The 11,724-nt window shown below is 33.9% G+C and overlaps 1 long non-coding RNA gene across 1 annotated transcript in view; it reads left to right on the forward strand.

Annotated features, from left to right (window-relative positions):
* LOC119543485 overlaps nucleotides 1-11,388 on the forward strand; it is a 251,536-nt gene extending 240,148 nt beyond the window's left edge. Inside the window, exon 4 of the long non-coding RNA XR_005218596.1 lies at nucleotides 11,244-11,388. This is a non-coding gene — a long non-coding RNA (uncharacterized LOC119543485). The remainder of the gene's footprint in view (nucleotides 1-11,243) is intronic.
* The last annotated feature ends 336 nt before the right edge of the window (nucleotides 11,389-11,724 follow it).

Genomic DNA, 11,724 nt, shown 5'->3' on the forward strand with positions numbered 1-11,724 from the left:
TCCTCTTCTCTATTCATCATGATTTTATCTCCTGCCTGCCCTTTGATACATAAATTGGATATATCATTTCTTAATGATATCATAAACTTTACATGGCAAACATACCAAACTCTATTCTTTTCCCAGCTATCTTGATTTCAGTACATGGGACACCATCCAGACCATTAAAATATAAGTAGTCCTTAATTTCCCTCTCTCACTCCTAAATCCAATCCAGTTTTTTAAAAATTCCGACTGCTCTATTAATACTCCTAAACCCTCTCTTTCTCTTTGCATCCACTGCTAATACCTGGAACTTTTTTCTCGGCTACTAAAGTACAAAAAGTCTGCCATACCCACAGTATGTACTCAACACAGCATATTTTTTTAAAGGTAAATCAGAGCTTATTCTCCTGCTTAAAACTTTACAATGACTCCCTACTATATATGGAATAAAATCAAATCTGCTTATTGTGGGCATTAAGGAACTATCTGATCTAGACACTTCAGAACACGATTCACTATTATTCCAGTCCAATAGTCACCTCTAATAAAATTTTCTATATCCTCTACTTATCCCTTAAGTCATTGGCTCACATTTTAGGTGTATTGTTACAGTATCAGATTTTGCATTAGACAGCTTTCACTAAATCTTGGTGCAATAGCATAAGCTCAGTATCTCAATGATTTTCCATGGCAAATGTTTCTCTCTCGTTCACATTGAATTTGACTGCAGGTTGCTTTAGATTGGATTAAGCTGTACTTCCAAAGGTCTTCTCTGTTCTAAGATCCATCTAAAGGAGCTATGTTTATCTGCCCTGCATAGTTCCTTTTCCACAGAGGCAGTAGGGGAAAAGAGGAACTAGAGTCTGGAATCACTATGTTCCTTAAGGTTGTTGCTCTGAATAGGAGTATTGTTATGGCCCTTCACATTCAATTGATCAAAGCAGGTCACATGACCAAGGCTGAAGTCACTGGGAAGGGGAAGTAAACCCCTCTCCCAGCGAAGTCACTGTAAGTCACAGGACAACAGCCAGAAACATGTATTATCTTAAAGGGGAGAAGTGGGGCAAGAAATTGAAACAATTTCACAGTGAACCACAACGACATAATTTGTTTATTGTATAACTCTTATATGTAGTATATTATTTACTTTTGCTTGGTGAGCCAATCTCAGAATCATCTTTTTATAGATGAATTTTAAACTTAAAATTTCCTGATGAAGTGATGAGTGCATCTTCATTATATCATTATATTTAAATTAAGTACTCTATTTAGATGCTTCTGTAAATTTTCATAATACGATATATGTTGGTTTTTAATGCTGTTGTCCCTTTCTAATAATTTGGAAGCTTATATTCCATTTTATGTTGCAGTGGTTACATTTATTTTTTGTTTTTTCTTCACAACTAATGACTGATTTCCCACTATGAACTATGAGGAAATTGCTATAATGACATCTCTCCAATCACCCATTCTGTTTTCTACTACTAGAATTTGAAATACATATTATTATTTCATTATCAGATGCCCTTAAACATTTAAATTTTATACACTGTTACTTGATGCATCATTTAAAAAGAATAACTATAGTCTAAATATGAAACGTGAGAGAACATTGTATTATATTACCTCCTACTTAACTATCCTTTTGTGTTGGCTCTCCTGCTGCAAAAAACAGAAAATATGAACCAGACTGACTTTATTGGGGTTAATAGCTGTGCCGGTTTGAATGCATTTTGTCCCCCAAATGCCATTATCTTTGTGGTCTTGTGGGACAGACTTTTGGTGCTGATTAGATTTGCTTGGAATGTGCCCCACCCAGCTGTGGGTGGTGACTTCGGTGGGATACTCCCATGGAGGCATGACTCCACCCATTCAGGGTGGGCCTTGATCAGTGGAGCCATATAAAACATGCTGACTCAAAAAGACTGAACAGAGTGCAGCTGTGAGTGACGTTTTGAAGAAGAGCAAGCTTGCTAGAGAGGAAAGTCCTGGGAGAAAGCCATTTTTGAAACCAGAACTTTGGAGCAGACGCCAGCCACGTGCCTTCCCAGCTAACAGAGGTTTTCCGGACACCATTTGCCATCCTCCAGTGAAGGTACCTGATTACTGATGTGTTACCTTGGACACTTTATGGCCTTAAGACTGTAACTGTATAGCCAAATAAACCCCCTTTTTATAAAAGCCAATCCATCTCTGGTGTTTTGCATTCTGCAGCATTAGCAAACTAGAACAATAGCCTAGGTACTATTAGGATCAGGTGCTCAAATAATGTGATTTTTATCTTTCCCAATTTATCCTTTCTGCTTTTTCTATGTTGAGCTATTCATACTTTCCAACTTTTCTATGGTTTTAAAATGGCCTTTGGTGACTCGGAAACCTAGCTATGATTTAATCTGCAAGAATGTTTCTTTACTCCTATAATTGAAAAATTCTTGACATCTCTTTCATTTCAATCAGTGATTTTTCAAACATGACAGTTTTGCCCCCATAAAGATACGTGGCAATATTTGGAGACTTTTTTTTTTTTTTTGTCACAACTCAAATAGGAGGGTGTTAGCAGCATCTACTATGTCAAGTCTGGGAATGCTGCTAACATTCTACAATGCTCAAGATAGTCCCCACAACAAAGCACTTTCCTGCCCAAAATGTTAGTAGTATAAGGTTGAGAAACCCTGATCTAAATTGAATAATGTGCTTACAAGGGATATGCTGATAAATATAAACTGATTAGGACTCACTTCCATAGTTAAGAGTGCGGTTAACTTCACTCAACAACACTGAGTGAGAAAGGGAGATCTTTGTCAAAAATATGCATACACCTTCACAGTTTTACCAGAAGAAGGTATGTGATATTCGATGGGCACAAATTCAGTAGATATCTACCACGATCCTTCTATCCTCTTCCACCTCACTCCTTGGCCATTATATGTGAATGTTTTATGTTTGTGTGTGCATGTGTATGTGTATGTTTAAACATTGAAAAATTATTTCCATAGTTTTGGCTTTGAGTCTACTTTTATATGGATTCAGCACTTTTGTATATTCTCCATTTATTACATGGTAGTAATGAAGTTGTACCTTTCATAGTTTCTATAAAAAGAAATCATGGGGAAAAATTCCCAAGTTCTTCAAGTTTGAAAATATCATGTCTACCACAACAGTGATACATCAGTCATTTGCTGATGCACAACAAACCACTATAAAACATATTAGCTTAAAATCCAACCATTTATTCTTGCTTGTGAGTTACAGATCAAGTGGATGTTTTTGCTTCTCAGGAGCAAGTTCCAGCTTTAGCTCAGCCGAGACCACACTTCCACAGTCAGCAGAAAAGTCAGCTGTAGACCAGGTGCCCCAGGATTGCCTCACCCATGTGCCTCATTGTCTTGGCAAGGGACATGGGGATAAGCAAATCACAGGTGTCTCATCACTGAACATTCCAGCCCAAACTCTTCTTATGGATGTGGCAAGGTTCCCAGAGAAAAGGGAGAGAGAGAAACAGAGAGAAAGATGCATGAAGACTAAGCTTGAAATCGACACATTACTTCCACTGCAACATATTGCCCAAAGTGAGTTTAGCAGACTACCCTAGATTTAAGAATTGGGGAAATAGGGTCTTCCTTTTGATGGGGGCTAGTGCAAAGGGGCATGGATACTGAGAGTGGTGTAATTGCAGACATTTTTGCAAGTAATCTACCACAAGTAATTTGACTCGGGATAATATGTTCAGTATAATATTATTGGACCTTCCTTTCACTAAGGATTTTGTAGAAATTGAATCATTCTTTTCAAACATTGAATAACTTCATTAAAAAGTCTGAAGACATCCTAATTTTGCCTAAAACAGTTTTTATTTTTGGCTTGGATTCCCATGACAAGCTTTACTTATTTAAACTTCCAGTGCTTTTTGAGATAAAGAAAAAAAATCTAACAGGCTGTTGAGTCCATTTTTATTCCAGAAAATATGTTTTTCTTTTTATCTTTGATGGTTTTTAAAATTTCAATTGATCTGCATTATTTTTTAAGATTATTTTTAAGTCTATATTGTGTCCCCTTTTCCTTTCACTGATATAATTTTAAATGTTTAAAATGTCCGCCCCATTTTTTTTTTTTTTTTCTTAATTTGCTCAGTCTGTCCTCCACTTTTTGACATTTCATATCCCTGGGGGTTGTTTCTGACAAATGTTGAATTCTACTTTTTTTTCTGCTTTCAAATAGTTTTCCTTCCTTCCTTCCTCCCTTCCTTCTTTCCTTTTACTTTTATTTTTCTGGCATTTTAATTATTTCCCTTTTATTTATTTTCCTAAGTTTTATAAGCTTATGCTTTTTCTTTATTGTTATATGGTCCTTCCACTCTAGTATCCATGCTTTAAAATCTTCTGTAATATAGACTAGTTTTTTTTCATTGTGTTACTTGATGCATGGAGAAATATTTAGTCAAAACTTTACTTGCTATATGATAAAATATTTTGGTTGTTCTTCAACTGTCTGTTTTCCTTTTTAAATAATCTTTATTTCCCTACTTTCTTCTTTTGGTAATTTTCTATAGTATCTATTTTATTCATTTTTTGAGTGTGAATCCACTTTAAATGAAGGACTTTTTCTAGATCAATGACTTATAGAAGGATATTATCTGTGAGGGCCAGAGGAATACAGTGAGGTATCAGGCAGTTTGAATAGCAAGCAACTGAGTTTGAATCTGTCAAAGGATTCATTCTTATCAACATTTTCTCCTGTTATTGGTATGATGCTACCCAGGAATAGCATGAATTACATGATGGATCGTGTTATAGGTGTGTATGGTGGTGAGTGAGAGAATGGAAAGTAAGAAAAATATTTACTTTCTACATCTCTCCAGCTGGCAAAAATCAGCAACTCTGTGGCGTCCTGCCACGTGTACTTTTGCCTCCACCCTAACACATCAATAGATCGTTTCTTATAAAGGCAAATAGTGTGTCTGTGTATTTCATCCTTAAAGCTGACATATTTTGGCATATCATGTTTTCAGAGAGGTTTCAATGAGATTCCTGTGGGAAACACACTGAAGGTATTTTCCTAATAAGCTGTCTTTCGTTTCTTCCCTTGGGGGCACTGCCTACTTTGGACAATGCTGTGCCCTACTTATTTGGCCTGAGATTAGAGCAGTAGGCCTGTTCTCATCTATTCCTGCTTCCATAAATTTTTACTGTTTGATTTTTTATATCATTATGTTTCAGAAATAGATCTTCAAGTTTCATTGGACAAAAATAAAGTTCATTTCAGTTGTTGTAATTAGGTTTTAGTTTTGCTACCCCTACCCCACCGCCTTTTTTTTTTTTTATTAACCCTTGCCAATTGAGCACCAACTAAGCAGTGCACACTTCTCAGAAGTCTAAGTGCAGGGCTGTGTGGCCTCTGCTCTGAGCTTCTAGGATTGATGAAGGCCAACTGTTTCCCTAAGAGTAGTACTGCTCTTTGCAGTTACTGTCCCCATATTAACTTTGTGATTTGAATTTTTGCTATTTCTTTTTTTTTTCTCTTTTGCTCTCTTTCTAGTAATTATACACAATCTTTTGTGTTAAATTCTCTCTATGAAAATAATTGGTTTTAGTTACTGTGTTGTGTTGTGACTGGGCCTGAATGATACAGTTCTTCTCTGCAGCATTGAGCTGCTGTTGAGATTTTCTTCCCACAGTTACTCCCTTTTCAAGAATCATAGTTGAAGCACTTTTAAAAGGGAAGTTTTAAGAAGAACAGAGCAAAAGATCAGGTCCATTTACCTTCAGGAGGATAGGATTGAACACATCCGTGTCGCAAGAAGTCCCCACTTCTGTTAAATTCCTGGTAGAGCCAATCACATTAGAAAAGGATTTCTGATAAACATTCCAGATGCTGCTCTTCTGTCAGTGTCCCCATATCTATGCAGCCACTTGTCAACTTTTGACACTAGATGCCAAATACCAGTTGAATTGACCTGCAAAAGGAATTAGATACACCACTCACCAATTTTGCTACTACAGGTGAATTTTTTTTTGGTTTTTATTTCACGTAAAAAATCAGCCCTTATCTTTCTGGTGATATTTTTTCTGTGAAATGCCTAAGAAATCCTTCACTTAGACTCACCAGAATCTCATCCTAACATTGTTTTCTGCAATTAACTTTTCTTTATGTGCCATACCGCTTTAACTTGAGATAAAGAGCCTCAAAATTTTATTGTGCAGGTTGCTCATAAATATTCACTATGGCATCCCAGGACTATTGCCAGCTTTTGGCAAAGAGAAGAGCCACACCCAAGTGCAAGGCTCTTTCTGTAGGTCTTGGATGAAGGCTGACATTGACTCTGCTCTTCTTTAAGCCACCACTTCAAAAACCTTCTCACTTTCAGCACATTTTTCTTCTCTGAAAAGTAGTAGAATTACTCACTCTGAATTTGGTGGGAAAAAGCTAACTATCTCAGCTCTTCTTTGTGGCTGTGACAACAGTACTTATTGTAGTACTGATAGCTTTTATCTTCTTGATTCTTTGTTTCTCCAGGGGGAGCTGGATGGCACTCACATGTACAAAGAGCATTAGTCACACTTCTAATAGATGGATAGCTTTCTTTATACACCAAATCACCCATATTTTTGCAAGAAAAGACTCAATTTCCTCATTTTCTTAAAGAAGTAAGGCCACTTTTCTATCCTGAGAGGAGATATGAGTGAAATGCAACAACAACCTCTTTAGAAAAAATAATAATAATGCCTTAATTTGTAGTTTTGCTGATTTTCATGGACAATTTCAAGCTACTAATATGTTGTCACTGAACACAGAGTTGGAATAAAATACACCCTTCAGCACTCACAAGGAAATACAAGCTGGCTTCAGCACATCAATGGGAGATAAAATCAAAATATATAACTCTGTATCCCTAACTTCACTCCACACCCCAACCATTAATCAAAAAATTTCCCTAGATATGACAGCAGATGATAAACTTCACATTTTTAAGTTACATATTTTGTTAAACCACATATATTGGTTACCTAATTTGTTAAATAAAGTTTGTTTTAAGGAATGTTTTAAGAAAGTTACAGTTCTACCCTAAACATGCTTAAATTTATTGAAACAACACCTAATTACTTTGGGTATGAAAAGATACATTATAGTTACCAATGTCACCTATTGCTCAGAACTTGATTGTAGTTGTGAAAAAAAAATCTGTTTGATGTGAACCATTTAGACATATATATATATATGAAATATTCAGTAAAAGATTCTGATATAGACTGTGAAAGCTGTGTATTGGACGCTTGATGTTGATTTCTGAATGGATGAAAGAAATGGACAAATTCTACATTTTAGGTTGTATTTTCTCAGAATTCTTTTTGTTTTTCTATCCAAAATTCTATTCTGTTCTACTTTTCACACACTCTTTCCATTTTTTTCATGGTTTCCCAAGTGTTTAGTAAGCATATATTTGATGTGTCTATGTGTCTATGTGTATATTTCCTTCTTTTATAATTCTTGGGATAGTTCCATTTCTCATTTTAGAGGCAAATTTTGGGTTTTTCCAGATAGGTGGATGCAATTTCTAAATAATGAGATGGAAAATTTAAAAGATTATAAGTTGCAGAAAAAAGGTGCAAAAAATAGGCGTCTTAATGAAAATAAAAGATATTTTCTATTCTAAATAATGGTGATTATAAGAAACCACCTTCAATTGTTCTGGTGATTGTTGGAGATTTGTTGTGATTATAGGAAATTATAGTGTACTACAGGGGTCTGCCTTGTTACTTTAGAAAAAAAATATTTTTCACAATACAGACAATTTTAATATTCATGTTATGAATTCCTTGAAAACAAAGAATATTTTTAAACTTAGAATGCAGGTAGCAATGTGCAATGATTTTTACATAAAACGTTGTTTTGTTAGAAAATAGTTGGGTGCTTCTAAATACAATTAATATCTAATATGACTAATTTTTATTAACAATGGTCGATGCTTCTGAAGTGCTGCTATATGCAAAAACTGTTCTGTTATTTTGTATCTGAGTACATATGTGTACATACATATGTGCACATATGTTAAAATACTCATTTAATCCCTAAATTAAGTCTTATTATTAAGCTTCCTTTTAGATGAAGAAACTGAGACACAGTAAGATGAAGTAACCCACGCAAAATCACATAGCTGCTAAATGATGGAGCTGAGATTTGAGCTAAAGCAGTCTGCCCCTGAGCCTAGGCTCTTAAGAACAGCAGTGTCCTGCACTTCCATTTTTTAATAACAAATTTTCATCCAAGAAACTGACAATGTGATATGCTAAGAATTCAGTGATTTTATGGTGATGGTTTGACTCATAATTTTTCAAACCCAAAACTTCTTCAGTCATTTTAATTTTTTTCTTTTTTAGATCTATGCAGCCATACTTATTGTTTTGTATTATTGTCTTTTTAAAAGAATTTTAAAAAATTTAGGGGAATAAAGAATTTTTCACAAAACTTGCATGAAAGTACACATAAATCTGGTGGAATAATGTAAAAACATCATTTAATTTTTGTTTTAATTACAGAATTTGTTACTGTCATCATTTACTTCTGTTAATATTTCTCCATTTAGAGCATTTTTCATGTCTATGAGCCATTTATTTAACCATTTATTTTTCTTTATGTTTTTAATTAATTCTTTTAGTGTGTGTATATATATACTTATATCTATATCATCTATATCTTTATATCTAAATCTTTATATCATATCTTTGTCTTTTAGTGTGTATGTACAGTGAAAGGTACCTACTTCTTAGTATATAAGTTGAAAATTTTTTCATAGTTTGGCATTTGTCATTTATTTGTGTTTTTTATACAATGGAAATAGATTAACAGCATGTTTTTTTTAATAATATTAGTCAAATGTTTATTGATCATTTTCTAATTTTCTACCAAGTTCAAAATTCTAGATTTATAGAAATAATGTTTTTTTTAATATTTTTTCCTAAAATATATTTGGTCATTTTATGGTTTTGATGTCTGTTTACTTTTAATTTTATTTTGATTTAAGGTGCAAGATATGGGTATAATTTATTTTTGCAAAATGCAAATTTGTGTATAAATCAAATTTTCATATAAACTTAGATATATTCTTGTACCAGATTAAAGTCATGTTCCATTAATATCTTTATATTTTATGGATTGACCTATTGCCTTAATTATTATAACTTTATACTTTTAGTATTTGGAAGGATAAAGCTGTGTCATTATGCTTTTATTTAATTTTTCTTGGCTATTTTCTTACAATTGTCTTAAAAAATGATTTCAATATAGTTTTATTACTCATAGGTATCAAACTATATAAAATGCTTTTGGGTGATCATTGTGATGATGCTGTGTTTCTCTTATGTGTTTTAAAAATACAGTTAATTCTCTTGATGAATTTGCTTATATTGATCTCCCCTTGCCTTCCTGTAATTAACCCTACTTGGCCATTTATTATTATTTAATATGATTATGCATTTGATCACCTGTAATTTTATTTAAGTGTAGTCCTGAATCCTTGATTGTCCCCTGCCAATTTGTTTATGTTTTCTGTCCATAATTCTTTAAACTGAACCAATAACAAATTCATGTAAGGAATCCTTTGTACTAACTTTCTGGGCTTGTTTTGGCCTTTTCTACCTTCCTCCTTCTCATCCTCCTCCTTTTTCTTCTTCCTCTTTTGCAATGAATAAAGGTTCCCTTCTGTTGAATGTGACTCAATCTTTATTTTATAATGTGGAAGTACCCTCCAAAATGTCTCTATTAGTTAGGGTTCTCTAGGGAAACAGAATCAATGAGAGATGTCTCTGACTATAAAATTTGTAAAAGTGACTCACGTAACTGTGGGTATGCATGAGTCCAAATTCTGTAGAGCAGTCAGCAAACTGTCAACTCCAAGGAAGATGTCCAATGAACTCCTCAGGGAACGAACCGGCAACTTTGATGAACTCCTTAGGAAACGCTTCACTGGGCAGCTGAAGAAGAAGTGAAGGTCCTTTGTCTGTCTCGCTTATAAATCTTCAACTGATTAATTGGATTAAATCCAGCCAATTGCATTCTCTCATTGTGGAAGACGTGCCCTTTGGTGAGTCATCAGTCACAGCTGCAGTCAATTGACTGATGATTTAATAAACCAGCCTGTTGGTTTATTAACCAGCCACAAATGTCCTCACAGCAATTGTTAGGCCAGTGTTTGCTTGACCAGACAGCTGGGTACTATCACCTGGCCAAGTTGACACATGAATCTAACCATCACAATGTCCAATTCATTCAAAAATTTAGATGAAATGGACATATTCTTTGAGAGATATGAATTATCCAATAACAAAACTAGATGACTTTTCAGTATCTTAATATATTGATGCTTAGACATTCATCATTTGTTTGGTATTGTTATCATGATAACTTTGGCCTTGTGAAATGAATTGGAATGTGTTCCACATTTTATTTTCTGAAAGACTTTGGGTAAAATTGGTATTTATTTCTTTAACGGTTTGATTCAATTTATCAATGAAGTGCTGTGGGTCTGGAATTTTCTTTATGGGAAGATTTCAGTTATAAATTCAATTTCTTTAACTCATATTGGGTTCTTTAAGTTTCATTTTTGATAGCTTTAGTAATTTGTATATTTTAAGTAATATGTTCATTACATTTCAGTTTTTTAAATTGTTGGAGTACGCTCTTTCTAATATTCCTTTATTTTTTTTAAAATCTGTGTAATTTCTAGTGATATTCTCTGTTTCTTTTTTATTATTTATAGGTTTTGTTTCCTATTTCCTTTCTCAATTACCCTTGTTGGGAGATTATTAATATTATTAACTTTTCAAATAACTAATTTATAGACAATTTTTTCATGGAGATAGTAAATTGAAGAATTAGAAATTGAGCCTAGTTTTATTTGTTTTTGCCCATCTTAGTTGTAGAATCCCAGTAGTAAAAAGATGACAGACTCAAAGTAAGACAAGTTGAGGATAGTTTACTAAAAGGTCCATTTACAATGTCTTAGGCAGATGTTTGAAAACCACAAATGGATAGTTCAATAACCCAAGGCTGCTAAAATGGAACTATTGCTATCATTTAGCCTGAAGTTACGAGTGGAGGAATGGGTTGTTGGAAGATTATTGAGACAGTCATGTAGGGAAAGCTACCTAGAAAGGAAACCAAGAGAACACCCAGGAAGGAAGCTATAGGGAAAAATAAAAATATTTCAACTTAATCTCTGTTCTCTCCTTCTGTTTTTGTGGCATGGTTCCAAATTGATACAGCATAAACATAAACGAGATCAATGAAGCCCATTGATACAGTGACACAAGTCAGCCTGCTGGGACAGAGAGCAGGATGTTGATGGTTGGAGAGCTGCTTTGGAGGCAAAAGGAAGATATCCAGCAAAATACTCTGAAAGTACTTTAATATGCAGAATAAAGTAAGTCCATTTACTCATGAAATATTATCATTTATCTTTCAATCTAGATTAAGTAAAAATAATTGATAATATCAAGGTAAAGAAAATAGTTATCATTCCATACCTTAAAACTATATGAGTGAGTAGAGCATTACCCGCTAGATTACAAATTAATGTAAAGAAGCCCATCCTGGATCAGCACCCAGGAAATGCTTAAACATTTAATAGCTTTCTAGTAAACACAGTATAGTCATAATTATCAGTGGGTTTTTCAAAGACAAATATGGACATAATTATTAATCCAGGTTTCAAAATGCTTGCATATCTGTCCCTACACTGTAATT

Source organism: Choloepus didactylus, chromosome 8 (assembly GCF_015220235.1).
Source record: "Choloepus didactylus isolate mChoDid1 chromosome 8, mChoDid1.pri, whole genome shotgun sequence".
Classification (NCBI taxonomy): Eukaryota; Metazoa; Chordata; class Mammalia; order Pilosa; family Megalonychidae; genus Choloepus; species Choloepus didactylus.